The following is a 15991-nucleotide window of genomic DNA, read 5'->3' on the forward strand; positions in this document are numbered from 1 at the left end:
TCTGGTAGCGGTGGAGACGCTACAGAAAATAATGCAGCTACGCCGTTTTCTGACACCACAGTGCTTTAAACGGTAGCAGTTGCATGTGTCCGGAGAACACCGCGCTAACGGCAGTCGTGGCCGAGTGGTTAAGGCGTCTGACTCGAAATCAGATTCCCTCTGGGAGCGTAGGTTCGAATCCTACCGGCTGCGTGCGATTTTGCGTAAAGAGGAGCAAACATTTTCGCACACATGTGACATGTGTGGGCGAATGCGGGTGCAAACCAGTGACGCCATTCTCAACAAGACGAAAATTTCCGTTTTAAGAATACTGAGTTTTCGCGACGACCGCTGCTTACTCTGGCTATCGGTTCACCTCACACTGACACTGACGCTGGGACTGCAGAAAGCCGTCGCTGAGATCGTGAGTACACAGATGTGCTCGAAAGTGATGGACACAGCGAACATCTCATTTTCTTTTTAAGAATCGCAATTTCAATCACTCGAGTGCGGCAAAAGCAGTGGTGCAGCGTTTCTTTTCTTAAGATCTCGCAGCTGCTTGGAGGTATGTCCATCGTTTTAAGACGACAGAAAACTAGCGTCAGCGGTGCGTCAGTGGGAAGTCGGTGAAGTCGCCATTGGAGCCGTAAGCCAGTAATTACGACATGCGAATCACTCGCACACCACGCAGCTGTACGAAAATGCTCGTGCGTGGGTCCGCATAGCTGAGTCGGTAGAGCGTTAGGTTTTCAACCAAAGGGTCCTGGGTTCAAGTCCCTGTCTGGGCGAAAATTAATACACCTGTGTTCAAGTCCCTGTCTGGGCGAAAATTAATACACTTTCGTAACGGCTAATGGAAACTGTACAGGAAAGAGTGAGGCCACGCCGTTTTCTGCCACCAGATTGCTTCTAAAGATGGCGGTTTCAGTTGTCGGGAGTCGCTTCCGCCACCGGCAGTCGTGGCCGAGTGGTTAAGGCGTCTGATTTGAAATCAGATTCCCTCTGGGAGCGTAGGTTCGAGTCCTGCCTACTGCGAAAATTTTCTCGCTCTCAAATGGCGTACGTTCAGCTGCATCCTAGCAGTTGCGTCACTACTAAACACGTGGGTCACCAGCAATGTGCAGTGCTATTTGATCCAGGGCGCAGCGCTACAGTCGCCCCCAGAAGCCGCAGCTCATCTCCGCGTCTCACAGGCGTCCACCAGGTGTTAGTACAAGTGTCGCCTCACTGGGCAGTGCAGATGTGTCCATTTTAGCTTGCAGACGATGACGTGTGAGCTAACGCAAGTCGAATGTTTTACCGTGTGTATCTGCTAGATACTGCCACTCATACGGTGGAGAGACTCACTCCTTCTTGTGTCTCGTTCTCCGCACACGAGTTGCCCCTGGCATCGATATAGCACGGGTTTTCTAGCGTCAGCGAAGTCAATATTACACGAATCGAGTCGACATGTTTGCTTGTTACGATGACGGAAGAAGAAGAAATGTGTGTGTAACTTCACTGCATCGGCTGCTCGCCTTTCAGCGCCCCTGTGTCTTATCAGACGAAGGTGACTGTGAAATTGGCAACGAGACAGAGTTTAATGAACACATGCAAATGACAACCTTCAACGTCAGCCGAAATAGCTCAGTTGGGAGAGCGTTAGACTGAAGGTGTAAAGGTCCCTGGTTCGATCCCGGGTTTCGGCAGGGATTCGTTTTGATGCGACGCCAATGGAATTACTCTGCGTTTGTGATAATGCAACTACCGCTGACAACAAAAATGACTCTCTCCTGTAGCTGTTCTGGTTGTCTAGTGCATGCCATAAGAGGAACTCACTAGACAACTAACTCCCCTAGAAGCAAAAGAATTAAAAATATCCTACCGACTGCATTCCTTTTTCTGTGTCAGGTGGTGAAGAACGTCTTCAACGGAACCGTGAAATGAGCGAAAGCGTGGGAAACATTGCATTCGAAATGCTTGTGAATTTTCCAATTGCCCACTGAGTGTCGACAAAACACGTAAATTCTCTGCTCCAACGTATGAGACGTAACAACTGGTGCAATTTGTTGTTGCATCATGTGCCAGCAGTCTTCGATAGTGTGTTACGAGCTTAGCGCGATAAGTTTGTAGACAGCATTTAGGCGACGTTTTATTTGTTAACGGCCCCATACAGCGATTGCACAACAGTAAAGGACATGAGTCAATGTATAGTTGTGCGTCGTGGGAGGTTTTGCAGCCTCATGTGAGCCCGGATAGCTCAGTCGGTAGAGCATTAGGCTTTTAACCTAAGGGCCCAGGTTTCAAGTCCCTGTCCAGGCGGAAATTTTAATACTTTGGTAGCGATTCGTCTGGTAGCGGTGGAGACGCTACAGAAAATAATGCAGCTACGCCGTTTTCTGACACCACAGTGCTTTAAACGGTAGCAGTTGCATGTGTCCGGAGAACACCGCGCTAACGGCAGTCGTGGCCGAGTGGTTAAGGCGTCTGACTCGAAATCAGATTCCCTCTGGGAGCGTAGGTTCGAATCCTACCGGCTGCGTGCGATTTTGCGTAAAGAGGAGCAAACATTTTCGCACACATGTGACATGTGTGGGCGAATGCGGGTGCAAACCAGTGACGCCATTCTCAACAAGACGAAAATTTCCGTTTTAAGAATACTGAGTTTTCGCGACGACCGCTGCTTACTCTGGCTATCGGTTCACCTCACACTGACACTGACGCTGGGACTGCAGAAAGCCGTCGCTGAGATCGTGAGTACACAGATGTGCTCGAAAGTGATGGACACAGCGAACATCTCATTTTCTTTTTAAGAATCGCAATTTCAATCACTCGAGTGCGGCAAAAGCAGTGGTGCAGCGTTTCTTTTCTTAAGATCTCGCAGCTGCTTGGAGGTATGTCCATCGTTTTAAGACGACAGAAAACTAGCGTCAGCGGTGCGTCAGTGGGAAGTCGGTGAAGTCGCCATTGGAGCCGTAAGCCAGTAATTACGACATGCGAATCACTCGCACACCACGCAGCTGTACGAAAATGCTCGTGCGTGGGTCCGCATAGCTGAGTCGGTAGAGCGTTAGCTTTTCAACCAAAGGGTCCTGGGTTCAAGTCCCTGTCTGGGCGAAAATTAATACACCTGTGTTCAAGTCCCTGTCTGGGCGAAAATTAATACACTTTCGTAACGGCTAATGGAAACTGTACAGGAAAGAGTGAGGCCACGCCGTTTTCTGCCACCAGATTGCTTCTAAAGATGGCGGTTTCAGTTGTCGGGAGTCGCTTCCGCCACCGGCAGTCGTGGCCGAGTGGTTAAGGCGTCTGATTTGAAATCAGATTCCCTCTGGGAGCGTAGGTTCGAGTCCTGCCTACTGCGAAAATTTTCTCGCTCTCAAATGGCGTACGTTCAGCTGCATCCTAGCAGTTGCGTCACTACTAAACACGTGGGTCACCAGCAATGTGCAGTGCTATTTGATCCAGGGCGCAGCGCTACAGTCGCGCCCAGAAGCCGCAGCTCATCTCCGCGTCTCACAGGCGTCCACCAGGTGTTAGTACAAGTGTCGCCTCAGTGGGCAGTGCAGATGTGTCCATTTTAGCTTGCAGACGATGACGTGTGAGCTAACGCAAGTCGAATGTTTTACCGTGTGTATCTGCTAGATACTGCCACTCATACGGTGGAGAGACTCACTCCTTCTTGTGTCTCGTTCTCCGCACACGAGTTGCCCCTGGCATCGATATAGCACGGGTTTTCTAGCGTCAGCGAAGTCAATATTACACGAATCGAGTCGACATGTTTGCTTGTTACGATGACGGAAGAAGAAGAAATGTGTGTGTAACTTCACTGCATCGGCTGCTCGCCTTTCAGCGCCCCTGTGTCTTATCAGACGAAGGTGACTGTGAAATTGGCAACGAGGCAGAGTTTAATGAACACATGCAAATGACAACCTTCAACGTCAGCCGAAATAGCTCAGTTGGGAGAGCGTTAGACTGAAGGTGTAAAGGTCCCTGGTTCGATCCCGGGTTTCGGCAGGGATTCGTTTTGATGCGACGCCAATGGAATTACTCTGCGTTTGTGATAATGCAACTACCGCTGACAACAAAAATGACTCTCTCCTGTAGCTGTTCTGGTTGTCTAGTGCATGCCATAAGAGGAACTCACTAGACAACTAACTCCCCTAGAAGCAAAAGAATTAAAAATATCCTACCGACTGCATTCCTTTTTCTGTGTCAGGTGGTGAAGAACGTCTTCAACGGAACCGTGAAATGAGCGAAAGCGTGGGAAACATTGCATTCGAAATGCTTGTGAATTTTCCAATTGCCCACTGAGTGTCGACAAAACACGTAAATTCTCTGCTCCAACGTATGAGACGTAACAACTGGTGCAATTTGTTGTTGCATCATGTGCCAGCAGTCTTCGATAGTGTGTTACGAGCTTAGCGCGATAAGTTTGTAGACAGCATTTAGGCGACGTTTTATTTGTTAACGGCCCCATACAGCGATTGCACAACAGTAAAGGACATGAGTCAATGTATAGTTGTGCGTCGTGGGAGGTTTTGCAGCCTCATGTGAGCCCGGATAGCTCAGTCGGTAGAGCATTAGGCTTTTAACCTAAGGGCCCAGGTTTCAAGTCCCTGTCCAGGCGGAAATTTTAATACTTTGGTAGCGATTCGTCTGGTAGCGGTGGAGACGCTACAGAAAATAATGCAGCTACGCCGTTTTCTGACACCACAGTGCTTTAAACGGTAGCAGTTGCATGTGTCCGGAGAACACCGCGCTAACGGCAGTCGTGGCCGAGTGGTTAAGGCGTCTGACTCGAAATCAGATTCCCTCTGGGAGCGTAGGTTCGAATCCTACCGGCTGCGTGCGATTTTGCGTAAAGAGGAGCAAACATTTTCGCACACATGTGACATGTGTGGGCGAATGCGGGTGCAAACCAGTGACGCCATTCTCAACAAGACGAAAATTTCCGTTTTAAGAATACTGAGTTTTCGCGACGACCGCTGCTTACTCTGGCTATCGGTTCACCTCACACTGACACTGACGCTGGGACTGCAGAAAGCCGTCGCTGAGATCGTGAGTACACAGATGTGCTCGAAAGTGATGGACACAGCGAACATCTCATTTTCTTTTTAAGAATCGCAATTTCAATCACTCGAGTGCGGCAAAAGCAGTGGTGCAGCGTTTCTTTTCTTAAGATCTCGCAGCTGCTTGGAGGTATGTCCATCGTTTTAAGACGACAGAAAACTAGCGTCAGCGGTGCGTCAGTGGGAAGTCGGTGAAGTCGCCATTGGAGCCGTAAGCCAGTAATTACGACATGCGAATCACTCGCACACCACGCAGCTGTACGAAAATGCTCGTGCGTGGGTCCGCATAGCTGAGTCGGTAGAGCGTTAGGTTTTCAACCAAAGGGTCCTGGGTTCAAGTCCCTGTCTGGGCGAAAATTAATACACCTGTGTTCAAGTCCCTGTCTGGGCGAAAATTAATACACTTTCGTAACGGCTAATGGAAACTGTACAGGAAAGAGTGAGGCCACGCCGTTTTCTGCCACCAGATTGCTTCTAAAGATGGCGGTTTCAGTTGTCGGGAGTCGCTTCCGCCACCGGCAGTCGTGGCCGAGTGGTTAAGGCGTCTGATTTGAAATCAGATTCCCTCTGGGAGCGTAGGTTCGAGTCCTGCCTACTGCGAAAATTTTCTCGCTCTCAAATGGCGTACGTTCAGCTGCATCCTAGCAGTTGCGTCACTACTAAACACGTGGGTCACCAGCAATGTGCAGTGCTATTTGATCCAGGGCGCAGCGCTACAGTCGCCCCCAGAAGCCGCAGCTCATCTCCGCGTCTCACAGGCGTCCACCAGGTGTTAGTACAAGTGTCGCCTCACTGGGCAGTGCAGATGTGTCCATTTTAGCTTGCAGACGATGACGTGTGAGCTAACGCAAGTCGAATGTTTTACCGTGTGTATCTGCTAGATACTGCCACTCATACGGTGGAGAGACTCACTCCTTCTTGTGTCTCGTTCTCCGCACACGAGTTGCCCCTGGCATCGATATAGCACGGGTTTTCTAGCGTCAGCGAAGTCAATATTACACGAATCGAGTCGACATGTTTGCTTGTTACGATGACGGAAGAAGAAGAAATGTGTGTGTAACTTCACTGCATCGGCTGCTCGCCTTTCAGCGCCCCTGTGTCTTATCAGACGAAGGTGACTGTGAAATTGGCAACGAGACAGAGTTTAATGAACACATGCAAATGACAACCTTCAACGTCAGCCGAAATAGCTCAGTTGGGAGAGCGTTAGACTGAAGGTGTAAAGGTCCCTGGTTCGATCCCGGGTTTCGGCAGGGATTCGTTTTGATGCGACGCCAATGGAATTACTCTGCGTTTGTGATAATGCAACTACCGCTGACAACAAAAATGACTCTCTCCTGTAGCTGTTCTGGTTGTCTAGTGCATGCCATAAGAGGAACTCACTAGACAACTAACTCCCCTAGAAGCAAAAGAATTAAAAATATCCTACCGACTGCATTCCTTTTTCTGTGTCAGGTGGTGAAGAACGTCTTCAACGGAACCGTGAAATGAGCGAAAGCGTGGGAAACATTGCATTCGAAATGCTTGTGAATTTTCCAATTGCCCACTGAGTGTCGACAAAACACGTAAATTCTCTGCTCCAACGTATGAGACGTAACAACTGGTGCAATTTGTTGTTGCATCATGTGCCAGCAGTCTTCGATAGTGTGTTACGAGCTTAGCGCGATAAGTTTGTAGACAGCATTTAGGCGACGTTTTATTTGTTAACGGCCCCATACAGCGATTGCACAACAGTAAAGGACATGAGTCAATGTATAGTTGTGCGTCGTGGGAGGTTTTGCAGCCTCATGTGAGCCCGGATAGCTCAGTCGGTAGAGCATTAGGCTTTTAACCTAAGGGCCCAGGTTTCAAGTCCCTGTCCAGGCGGAAATTTTAATACTTTGGTAGCGATTCGTCTGGTAGCGGTGGAGACGCTACAGAAAATAATGCAGCTACGCCGTTTTCTGACACCACAGTGCTTTAAACGGTAGCAGTTGCATGTGTCCGGAGAACACCGCGCTAACGGCAGTCGTGGCCGAGTGGTTAAGGCGTCTGACTCGAAATCAGATTCCCTCTGGGAGCGTAGGTTCGAATCCTACCGGCTGCGTGCGATTTTGCGTAAAGAGGAGCAAACATTTTCGCACACATGTGACATGTGTGGGCGAATGCGGGTGCAAACCAGTGACGCCATTCTCAACAAGACGAAAATTTCCGTTTTAAGAATACTGAGTTTTCGCGACGACCGCTGCTTACTCTGGCTATCGGTTCACCTCACACTGACACTGACGCTGGGACTGCAGAAAGCCGTCGCTGAGATCGTGAGTACACAGATGTGCTCGAAAGTGATGGACACAGCGAACATCTCATTTTCTTTTTAAGAATCGCAATTTCAATCACTCGAGTGCGGCAAAAGCAGTGGTGCAGCGTTTCTTTTCTTAAGATCTCGCAGCTGCTTGGAGGTATGTCCATCGTTTTAAGACGACAGAAAACTAGCGTCAGCGGTGCGTCAGTGGGAAGTCGGTGAAGTCGCCATTGGAGCCGTAAGCCAGTAATTACGACATGCGAATCACTCGCACACCACGCAGCTGTACGAAAATGCTCGTGCGTGGGTCCGCATAGCTGAGTCGGTAGAGCGTTAGGTTTTCAACCAAAGGGTCCTGGGTTCAAGTCCCTGTCTGGGCGAAAATTAATACACCTGTGTTCAAGTCCCTGTCTGGGCGAAAATTAATACACTTTCGTAACGGCTAATGGAAACTGTACAGGAAAGAGTGAGGCCACGCCGTTTTCTGCCACCAGATTGCTTCTAAAGATGGCGGTTTCAGTTGTCGGGAGTCGCTTCCGCCACCGGCAGTCGTGGCCGAGTGGTTAAGGCGTCTGATTTGAAATCAGATTCCCTCTGGGAGCGTAGGTTCGAGTCCTGCCTACTGCGAAAATTTTCTCGCTCTCAAATGGCGTACGTTCAGCTGCATCCTAGCAGTTGCGTCACTACTAAACACGTGGGTCACCAGCAATGTGCAGTGCTATTTGATCCAGGGCGCAGCGCTACAGTCGCCCCCAGAAGCCGCAGCTCATCTCCGCGTCTCACAGGCGTCCACCAGGTGTTAGTACAAGTGTCGCCTCACTGGGCAGTGCAGATGTGTCCATTTTAGCTTGCAGACGATGACGTGTGAGCTAACGCAAGTCGAATGTTTTACCGTGTGTATCTGCTAGATACTGCCACTCATACGGTGGAGAGACTCACTCCTTCTTGTGTCTCGTTCTCCGCACACGAGTTGCCCCTGGCATCGATATAGCACGGGTTTTCTAGCGTCAGCGAAGTCAATATTACACGAATCGAGTCGACATGTTTGCTTGTTACGATGACGGAAGAAGAAGAAATGTGTGTGTAACTTCACTGCATCGGCTGCTCGCCTTTCAGCGCCCCTGTGTCTTATCAGACGAAGGTGACTGTGAAATTGGCAACGAGACAGAGTTTAATGAACACATGCAAATGACAACCTTCAACGTCAGCCGAAATAGCTCAGTTGGGAGAGCGTTAGACTGAAGGTGTAAAGGTCCCTGGTTCGATCCCGGGTTTCGGCAGGGATTCGTTTTGATGCGACGCCAATGGAATTACTCTGCGTTTGTGATAATGCAACTACCGCTGACAACAAAAATGACTCTCTCCTGTAGCTGTTCTGGTTGTCTAGTGCATGCCATAAGAGGAACTCACTAGACAACTAACTCCCCTAGAAGCAAAAGAATTAAAAATATCCTACCGACTGCATTCCTTTTTCTGTGTCAGGTGGTGAAGAACGTCTTCAACGGAACCGTGAAATGAGCGAAAGCGTGGGAAACATTGCATTCGAAATGCTTGTGAATTTTCCAATTGCCCACTGAGTGTCGACAAAACACGTAAATTCTCTGCTCCAACGTATGAGACGTAACAACTGGTGCAATTTGTTGTTGCATCATGTGCCAGCAGTCTTCGATAGTGTGTTACGAGCTTAGCGCGATAAGTTTGTAGACAGCATTTAGGCGACGTTTTATTTGTTAACGGCCCCATACAGCGATTGCACAACAGTAAAGGACATGAGTCAATGTATAGTTGTGCGTCGTGGGAGGTTTTGCAGCCTCATGTGAGCCCGGATAGCTCAGTCGGTAGAGCATTAGGCTTTTAACCTAAGGGCCCAGGTTTCAAGTCCCTGTCCAGGCGGAAATTTTAATACTTTGGTAGCGATTCGTCTGGTAGCGGTGGAGACGCTACAGAAAATAATGCAGCTACGCCGTTTTCTGACACCACAGTGCTTTAAACGGTAGCAGTTGCATGTGTCCGGAGAACACCGCGCTAACGGCAGTCGTGGCCGAGTGGTTAAGGCGTCTGACTCGAAATCAGATTCCCTCTGGGAGCGTAGGTTCGAATCCTACCGGCTGCGTGCGATTTTGCGTAAAGAGGAGCAAACATTTTCGCACACATGTGACATGTGTGGGCGAATGCGGGTGCAAACCAGTGACGCCATTCTCAACAAGACGAAAATTTCCGTTTTAAGAATACTGAGTTTTCGCGACGACCGCTGCTTACTCTGGCTATCGGTTCACCTCACACTGACACTGACGCTGGGACTGCAGAAAGCCGTCGCTGAGATCGTGAGTACACAGATGTGCTCGAAAGTGATGGACACAGCGAACATCTCATTTTCTTTTTAAGAATCGCAATTTCAATCACTCGAGTGCGGCAAAAGCAGTGGTGCAGCGTTTCTTTTCTTAAGATCTCGCAGCTGCTTGGAGGTATGTCCATCGTTTTAAGACGACAGAAAACTAGCGTCAGCGGTGCGTCAGTGGGAAGTCGGTGAAGTCGCCATTGGAGCCGTAAGCCAGTAATTACGACATGCGAATCACTCGCACACCACGCAGCTGTACGAAAATGCTCGTGCGTGGGTCCGCATAGCTGAGTCGGTAGAGCGTTAGGTTTTCAACCAAAGGGTCCTGGGTTCAAGTCCCTGTCTGGGCGAAAATTAATACACCTGTGTTCAAGTCCCTGTCTGGGCGAAAATTAATACACTTTCGTAACGGCTAATGGAAACTGTACAGGAAAGAGTGAGGCCACGCCGTTTTCTGCCACCAGATTGCTTCTAAAGATGGCGGTTTCAGTTGTCGGGAGTCGCTTCCGCCACCGGCAGTCGTGGCCGAGTGGTTAAGGCGTCTGATTTGAAATCAGATTCCCTCTGGGAGCGTAGGTTCGAGTCCTGCCTACTGCGAAAATTTTCTCGCTCTCAAATGGCGTACGTTCAGCTGCATCCTAGCAGTTGCGTCACTACTAAACACGTGGGTCACCAGCAATGTGCAGTGCTATTTGATCCAGGGCGCAGCGCTACAGTCGCGCCCAGAAGCCGCAGCTCATCTCCGCGTCTCACAGGCGTCCACCAGGTGTTAGTACAAGTGTCGCCTCAGTGGGCAGTGCAGATGTGTCCATTTTAGCTTGCAGACGATGACGTGTGAGCTAACGCAAGTCGAATGTTTTACCGTGTGTATCTGCTAGATACTGCCACTCATACGGTGGAGAGACTCACTCCTTCTTGTGTCTCGTTCTCCGCACACGAGTTGCCCCTGGCATCGATATAGCACGGGTTTTCTAGCGTCAGCGAAGTCAATATTACACGAATCGAGTCGACATGTTTGCTTGTTACGATGACGGAAGAAGAAGAAATGTGTGTGTAACTTCACTGCATCGGCTGCTCGCCTTTCAGCGCCCCTGTGTCTTATCAGACGAAGGTGACTGTGAAATTGGCAACGAGACAGAGTTTAATGAACACATGCAAATGACAACCTTCAACGTCAGCCGAAATAGCTCAGTTGGGAGAGCGTTAGACTGAAGGTGTAAAGGTCCCTGGTTCGATCCCGGGTTTCGGCAGGGATTCGTTTTGATGCGACGCCAATGGAATTACTCTGCGTTTGTGATAATGCAACTACCGCTGACAACAAAAATGACTCTCTCCTGTAGCTGTTCTGGTTGTCTAGTGCATGCCATAAGAGGAACTCACTAGACAACTAACTCCCCTAGAAGCAAAAGAATTAAAAATATCCTACCGACTGCATTCCTTTTTCTGTGTCAGGTGGTGAAGAACGTCTTCAACGGAACCGTGAAATGAGCGAAAGCGTGGGAAACATTGCATTCGAAATGCTTGTGAATTTTCCAATTGCCCACTGAGTGTCGACAAAACACGTAAATTCTCTGCTCCAACGTATGAGACGTAACAACTGGTGCAATTTGTTGTTGCATCATGTGCCAGCAGTCTTCGATAGTGTGTTACGAGCTTAGCGCGATAAGTTTGTAGACAGCATTTAGGCGACGTTTTATTTGTTAACGGCCCCATACAGCGATTGCACAACAGTAAAGGACATGAGTCAATGTATAGTTGTGCGTCGTGGGAGGTTTTGCAGCCTCATGTGAGCCCGGATAGCTCAGTCGGTAGAGCATTAGGCTTTTAACCTAAGGGCCCAGGTTTCAAGTCCCTGTCCAGGCGGAAATTTTAATACTTTGGTAGCGATTCGTCTGGTAGCGGTGGAGACGCTACAGAAAATAATGCAGCTACGCCGTTTTCTGACACCACAGTGCTTTAAACGGTAGCAGTTGCATGTGTCCGGAGAACACCGCGCTAACGGCAGTCGTGGCCGAGTGGTTAAGGCGTCTGACTCGAAATCAGATTCCCTCTGGGAGCGTAGGTTCGAATCCTACCGGCTGCGTGCGATTTTGCGTAAAGAGGAGCAAACATTTTCGCACACATGTGACATGTGTGGGCGAATGCGGGTGCAAACCAGTGACGCCATTCTCAACAAGACGAAAATTTCCGTTTTAAGAATACTGAGTTTTCGCGACGACCGCTGCTTACTCTGGCTATCGGTTCACCTCACACTGACACTGACGCTGGGACTGCAGAAAGCCGTCGCTGAGATCGTGAGTACACAGATGTGCTCGAAAGTGATGGACACAGCGAACATCTCATTTTCTTTTTAAGAATCGCAATTTCAATCACTCGAGTGCGGCAAAAGCAGTGGTGCAGCGTTTCTTTTCTTAAGATCTCGCAGCTGCTTGGAGGTATGTCCATCGTTTTAAGACGACAGAAAACTAGCGTCAGCGGTGCGTCAGTGGGAAGTCGGTGAAGTCGCCATTGGAGCCGTAAGCCAGTAATTACGACATGCGAATCACTCGCACACCACGCAGCTGTACGAAAATGCTCGTGCGTGGGTCCGCATAGCTGAGTCGGTAGAGCGTTAGGTTTTCAACCAAAGGGTCCTGGGTTCAAGTCCCTGTCTGGGCGAAAATTAATACACCTGTGTTCAAGTCCCTGTCTGGGCGAAAATTAATACACTTTCGTAACGGCTAATGGAAACTGTACAGGAAAGAGTGAGGCCACGCCGTTTTCTGCCACCAGATTGCTTCTAAAGATGGCGGTTTCAGTTGTCGGGAGTCGCTTCCGCCACCGGCAGTCGTGGCCGAGTGGTTAAGGCGTCTGATTTGAAATCAGATTCCCTCTGGGAGCGTAGGTTCGAGTCCTGCCTACTGCGAAAATTTTCTCGCTCTCAAATGGCGTACGTTCAGCTGCATCCTAGCAGTTGCGTCACTACTAAACACGTGGGTCACCAGCAATGTGCAGTGCTATTTGATCCAGGGCGCAGCGCTACAGTCGCGCCCAGAAGCCGCAGCTCATCTCCGCGTCTCACAGGCGTCCACCAGGTGTTAGTACAAGTGTCGCCTCACTGGGCAGTGCAGATGTGTCCACTTTAGCTTGCAGACGATGACGTGTGAGCTAACGCAAGTCGAATGTTTTACCGTGTGTATCTGCTAGATACTGCCACTCATACGGTGGAGAGACTCACTCCTTCTTGTGTCTCGTTCTCCGCACACGAGTTGCCCCTGGCATCGATATAGCACGGGTTTTCTAGCGTCAGCGAAGTCAATATTACACGAATCGAGTCGACATGTTTGCTTGTTACGATGACGGAAGAAGAAGAAATGTGTGTGTAACTTCACTGCATCGGCTGCTCGCCTTTCAGCGCCCCTGTGTCTTATCAGACGAAGGTGACTGTGAAATTGGCAACGAGGCAGAGTTTAATGAACACATGCAAATGACAACCTTCAACGTCAGCCGAAATAGCTCAGTTGGGAGAGCGTTAGACTGAAGATCTAAAGGTCCCTGGTTCGATCCCGGGTTTCGGCAGGGATTCGTTTTGATGCGACGCCAATGGAATTACTCTGCGTTTGTGATAATGCAACTACCGCTGACAACAAAAATGACTCTCTCCTGTAGCTGTTCTGGTTGTCTAGTGCATGCCATAAGAGGAACTCACTAGACAACTAACTCCCCTAGAAGCAAAAGAATTAAAAATATCCTACCGACTGCATTCCTTTTTCTGTATCAGGTGGTGAAGAACGTCTTCAACGGAACCGTGAAATGAGCGAAAGCGTGAGAAACATTGCATTCGAAATGCTTGTGAATTTTCCAATTGCCCAGTGAGTGTCGACAAAACACGTAAATTCTCTGCTCCAACGTATGAGACGTAACAACTGGTGCAATTTGTTGTTGCATCATGTGCCAGCAGTCTTCGATAGTGTGTTACGAGCTTAGCGCGATAAGTTTGTAGACAGCATTTAGGCGACGTTTTATTTGTTAACGGCCCCATACAGCGATTGCACAACAGTAAAGGACATGAGTCAATGTATAGTTGTGCGTCGTGGGAGGTTTTGCAGCCTCGTGTGAGCCCGGATAGCTCAGTCGGTAGAGCATTAGGCTTTTAACCTAAGGGCCCAGGTTTCAAGTCCCTGTCCAGGCGGAAATTTTAATACTTTGGTAGCGATTCGTCTGGTAGCGGTGGAGACGCTACAGAAAATAATGCAGCTACGCCGTTTTCTGACACCACAGTGCTTTAAACGGTAGCAGTTGCATGTGTCCGGAGAACACCGCGCTAACGGCAGTCGTGGCCGAGTGGTTAAGGCGTCTGACTCGAAATCAGATTCCCTCTGGGAGCGTAGGTTCGAATCCTATCGGCTGCGTGCGATTTTGCGTAAAGAGGAGCAAACATTTTCGCACACATGTGACATGTGTGGGCGAATGCGGGTGCAAACCAGTGACGCCATTCTCAACAAGACGAAAATTTCCGTTTTAAGAATACTGAGTTTTCGCGACGACCGCTGCTTACTCTGGCTATCGGTTCACCTCACACTGACACTGACGCTGGGACTGCAGAAAGCCGTCGCTGAGATCGTGAGTACACAGATGTGCTCGAAAGTGATGGACAGAGCGAACATCTCATTTTCTTTTTAAGAATCGCAATTTCAATCACTCGAGTGCGGCAAAAGCAGTGGTGCAGCGTTTCTTTTCTTAAGATCTCGCAGCTGCTTGGAGGTATGTCCATCGTTTTAAGACGACAGAAAACTAGCGTCAGCGGTGCGTCAGTGGGAAGTCGGTGAAGTCGCCATTGGAGCCGTAAGCCAGTAATTACGACATGCGAATCACTCGCACACCACGCAGCTGTACGAAAATGCTCGTGCGTGGGTCCGCATAGCTGAGTCGGTAGAGCGTTAGGTTTTCAACCAAAGAGTCCTGGGTTCAAGTCCCTGTCTGGGCGAAAATTAATACACCTGTGTTCAAGTCCCTGTCTGGGCGAAAATTAATACACTTTCGTAACGGCTAATGGAAACTGTACAGGAAAGAGTGAGGCCACGCCGTTTTCTGCCACCAGATTGCTTCTAAAGATGGCGGTTTCAGTTGTCGGGAGTCGCTTCCGCCACCGGCAGTCGTGGCCGAGTGGTTAAGGCGTCTGATTTGAAATCAGATTCCCTCTGGGAGCGTAGGTTCGAGTCCTGCCTACTGCGAAAATTTTCTCGCTCTCAAATGGCGTACGTTCAGCTGCATCCTAGCAGTTGCGTCACTACTAAACACGTGGGTCACCAGCAATGTGCAGTGCTATTTGATCCAGGGCGCAGCGCTACAGTCGCGCCCAGAAGCCGCAGCTCATCTCCGCGTCTCACAGGCGTCCACCAGGTGTTAGTACAAGTGTCGCCTCACTGGGCAGTGCAGATGTGTCCACTTTAGCTTGCAGACGATGACGTGTGAGCTAACGCAAGTCGAATGTTTTACCGTGTGTATCTGCTAGATACTGCCACTCATACGGTGGAGAGACTCACTCCTTCTTGTGTCTCGTTCTCCGCACACGAGTTGCCCCTGGCATCGATATAGCACGGGTTTTCTAGCGTCAGCGAAGTCAATATTACACGAATCGAGTCGACATGTTTGCTTGTTACGATGACGGAAGAAGAAGAAATGTGTGTGTAACTTCACTGCATCGGCTGCTCGCCTTTCAGCGCCCCTGTGTCTTATCAGACGAAGGTGACTGTGAAATTGGCAACGAGGCAGAGTTTAATGAACACATGCAAATGACAACCTTCAACGTCAGCCGAAATAGCTCAGTTGGGAGAGCGTTAGACTGAAGATCTAAAGGTCCCTGGTTCGATCCCGGGTTTCGGCAGGGATTCGTTTTGATGCGACGCCAATGGAATTACTCTGCGTTTGTGATAATGCAACTACCGCTGACAACAAAAATGACTCTCTCCTGTAGCTGTTCTGGTTGTCTAGTGCATGCCATAAGAGGAACTCACTAGACAACTAACTCCCCTAGAAGCAAAAGAATTAAAAATATCCTACCGACTGCATTCCTTTTTCTGTATCAGGTGGTGAAGAACGTCTTCAACGGAACCGTGAAATGAGCGAAAGCGTGAGAAACATTGCATTCGAAATGCTTGTGAATTTTCCAATTGCCCAGTGAGTGTCGACAAAACACGTAAATTCTCTGCTCCAACGTATGAGACGTAACAACTGGTGCAATTTGTTGTTGCATCATGTGCCAGCAGTCTTCGATAGTGTGTTACGAGCTTAGCGCGATAAGTTTGTAGACAGCATTTAGGCGACGTTTTATTTGTTAACGGCCCCATACAGCGATTGCAC

The 15991-nt window shown here is 49.3% G+C and overlaps 27 non-coding genes across 27 annotated transcripts; all 27 read left to right on the forward strand.

Annotated features, from left to right (window-relative positions):
* Positions 1-110: 110 nt before the first annotated feature.
* Positions 111-192, forward strand: Trnas-cga. The gene has a single exon. It is a non-coding gene; the product is annotated as a tRNA-Ser (tRNA).
* A 740-nt stretch (positions 193-932) lies between these two features.
* Positions 933-1014, forward strand: Trnas-uga. The gene has a single exon. It is a non-coding gene; the product is annotated as a tRNA-Ser (tRNA).
* A 580-nt stretch (positions 1015-1594) lies between these two features.
* On the forward strand, positions 1595-1667 carry Trnaf-gaa. Its single transcript has one exon. It is a non-coding gene; the product is annotated as a tRNA-Phe (tRNA).
* Positions 1668-2207: 540 nt separating this feature from the next.
* On the forward strand, positions 2208-2280 carry Trnak-uuu. Its single transcript has one exon. It is a non-coding gene; the product is annotated as a tRNA-Lys (tRNA).
* A 138-nt stretch (positions 2281-2418) lies between these two features.
* On the forward strand, positions 2419-2500 carry Trnas-cga. Its single transcript has one exon. It is a non-coding gene; the product is annotated as a tRNA-Ser (tRNA).
* A 740-nt stretch (positions 2501-3240) lies between these two features.
* Positions 3241-3322, forward strand: Trnas-uga. The gene has a single exon. It is a non-coding gene; the product is annotated as a tRNA-Ser (tRNA).
* A 580-nt stretch (positions 3323-3902) lies between these two features.
* On the forward strand, positions 3903-3975 carry Trnaf-gaa. Its single transcript has one exon. It is a non-coding gene; the product is annotated as a tRNA-Phe (tRNA).
* Positions 3976-4515: 540 nt separating this feature from the next.
* Positions 4516-4588, forward strand: Trnak-uuu. Its single transcript has one exon. It is a non-coding gene; the product is annotated as a tRNA-Lys (tRNA).
* A 138-nt stretch (positions 4589-4726) lies between these two features.
* Positions 4727-4808, forward strand: Trnas-cga. Its single transcript has one exon. It is a non-coding gene; the product is annotated as a tRNA-Ser (tRNA).
* A 740-nt stretch (positions 4809-5548) lies between these two features.
* On the forward strand, positions 5549-5630 carry Trnas-uga. Its single transcript has one exon. It is a non-coding gene; the product is annotated as a tRNA-Ser (tRNA).
* A 580-nt stretch (positions 5631-6210) lies between these two features.
* Trnaf-gaa lies at positions 6211-6283 on the forward strand. The gene has a single exon. It is a non-coding gene; the product is annotated as a tRNA-Phe (tRNA).
* A 540-nt stretch (positions 6284-6823) lies between these two features.
* On the forward strand, positions 6824-6896 carry Trnak-uuu. Its single transcript has one exon. It is a non-coding gene; the product is annotated as a tRNA-Lys (tRNA).
* Positions 6897-7034: 138 nt separating this feature from the next.
* Trnas-cga lies at positions 7035-7116 on the forward strand. Its single transcript has one exon. It is a non-coding gene; the product is annotated as a tRNA-Ser (tRNA).
* A 740-nt stretch (positions 7117-7856) lies between these two features.
* Positions 7857-7938, forward strand: Trnas-uga. Its single transcript has one exon. It is a non-coding gene; the product is annotated as a tRNA-Ser (tRNA).
* A 580-nt stretch (positions 7939-8518) lies between these two features.
* On the forward strand, positions 8519-8591 carry Trnaf-gaa. The gene has a single exon. It is a non-coding gene; the product is annotated as a tRNA-Phe (tRNA).
* A 540-nt stretch (positions 8592-9131) lies between these two features.
* Trnak-uuu lies at positions 9132-9204 on the forward strand. Its single transcript has one exon. It is a non-coding gene; the product is annotated as a tRNA-Lys (tRNA).
* Positions 9205-9342: 138 nt separating this feature from the next.
* Trnas-cga lies at positions 9343-9424 on the forward strand. The gene has a single exon. It is a non-coding gene; the product is annotated as a tRNA-Ser (tRNA).
* A 740-nt stretch (positions 9425-10164) lies between these two features.
* Trnas-uga lies at positions 10165-10246 on the forward strand. Its single transcript has one exon. It is a non-coding gene; the product is annotated as a tRNA-Ser (tRNA).
* Positions 10247-10826: 580 nt separating this feature from the next.
* Trnaf-gaa lies at positions 10827-10899 on the forward strand. The gene has a single exon. It is a non-coding gene; the product is annotated as a tRNA-Phe (tRNA).
* Positions 10900-11439: 540 nt separating this feature from the next.
* On the forward strand, positions 11440-11512 carry Trnak-uuu. Its single transcript has one exon. It is a non-coding gene; the product is annotated as a tRNA-Lys (tRNA).
* A 138-nt stretch (positions 11513-11650) lies between these two features.
* Trnas-cga lies at positions 11651-11732 on the forward strand. The gene has a single exon. It is a non-coding gene; the product is annotated as a tRNA-Ser (tRNA).
* Positions 11733-12472: 740 nt separating this feature from the next.
* Trnas-uga lies at positions 12473-12554 on the forward strand. The gene has a single exon. It is a non-coding gene; the product is annotated as a tRNA-Ser (tRNA).
* A 580-nt stretch (positions 12555-13134) lies between these two features.
* On the forward strand, positions 13135-13207 carry Trnaf-gaa. Its single transcript has one exon. It is a non-coding gene; the product is annotated as a tRNA-Phe (tRNA).
* A 540-nt stretch (positions 13208-13747) lies between these two features.
* On the forward strand, positions 13748-13820 carry Trnak-uuu. The gene has a single exon. It is a non-coding gene; the product is annotated as a tRNA-Lys (tRNA).
* Positions 13821-13958: 138 nt separating this feature from the next.
* Positions 13959-14040, forward strand: Trnas-cga. Its single transcript has one exon. It is a non-coding gene; the product is annotated as a tRNA-Ser (tRNA).
* Positions 14041-14780: 740 nt separating this feature from the next.
* Trnas-uga lies at positions 14781-14862 on the forward strand. The gene has a single exon. It is a non-coding gene; the product is annotated as a tRNA-Ser (tRNA).
* Positions 14863-15442: 580 nt separating this feature from the next.
* On the forward strand, positions 15443-15515 carry Trnaf-gaa. Its single transcript has one exon. It is a non-coding gene; the product is annotated as a tRNA-Phe (tRNA).
* The last annotated feature ends 476 nt before the right edge of the window (positions 15516-15991 follow it).

Source organism: Schistocerca americana, unplaced genomic scaffold (genome assembly GCF_021461395.2).
Source record: "Schistocerca americana isolate TAMUIC-IGC-003095 unplaced genomic scaffold, iqSchAmer2.1 HiC_scaffold_477, whole genome shotgun sequence".
In the NCBI taxonomy this organism is placed as follows: Eukaryota; Metazoa; Arthropoda; class Insecta; order Orthoptera; family Acrididae; genus Schistocerca; species Schistocerca americana.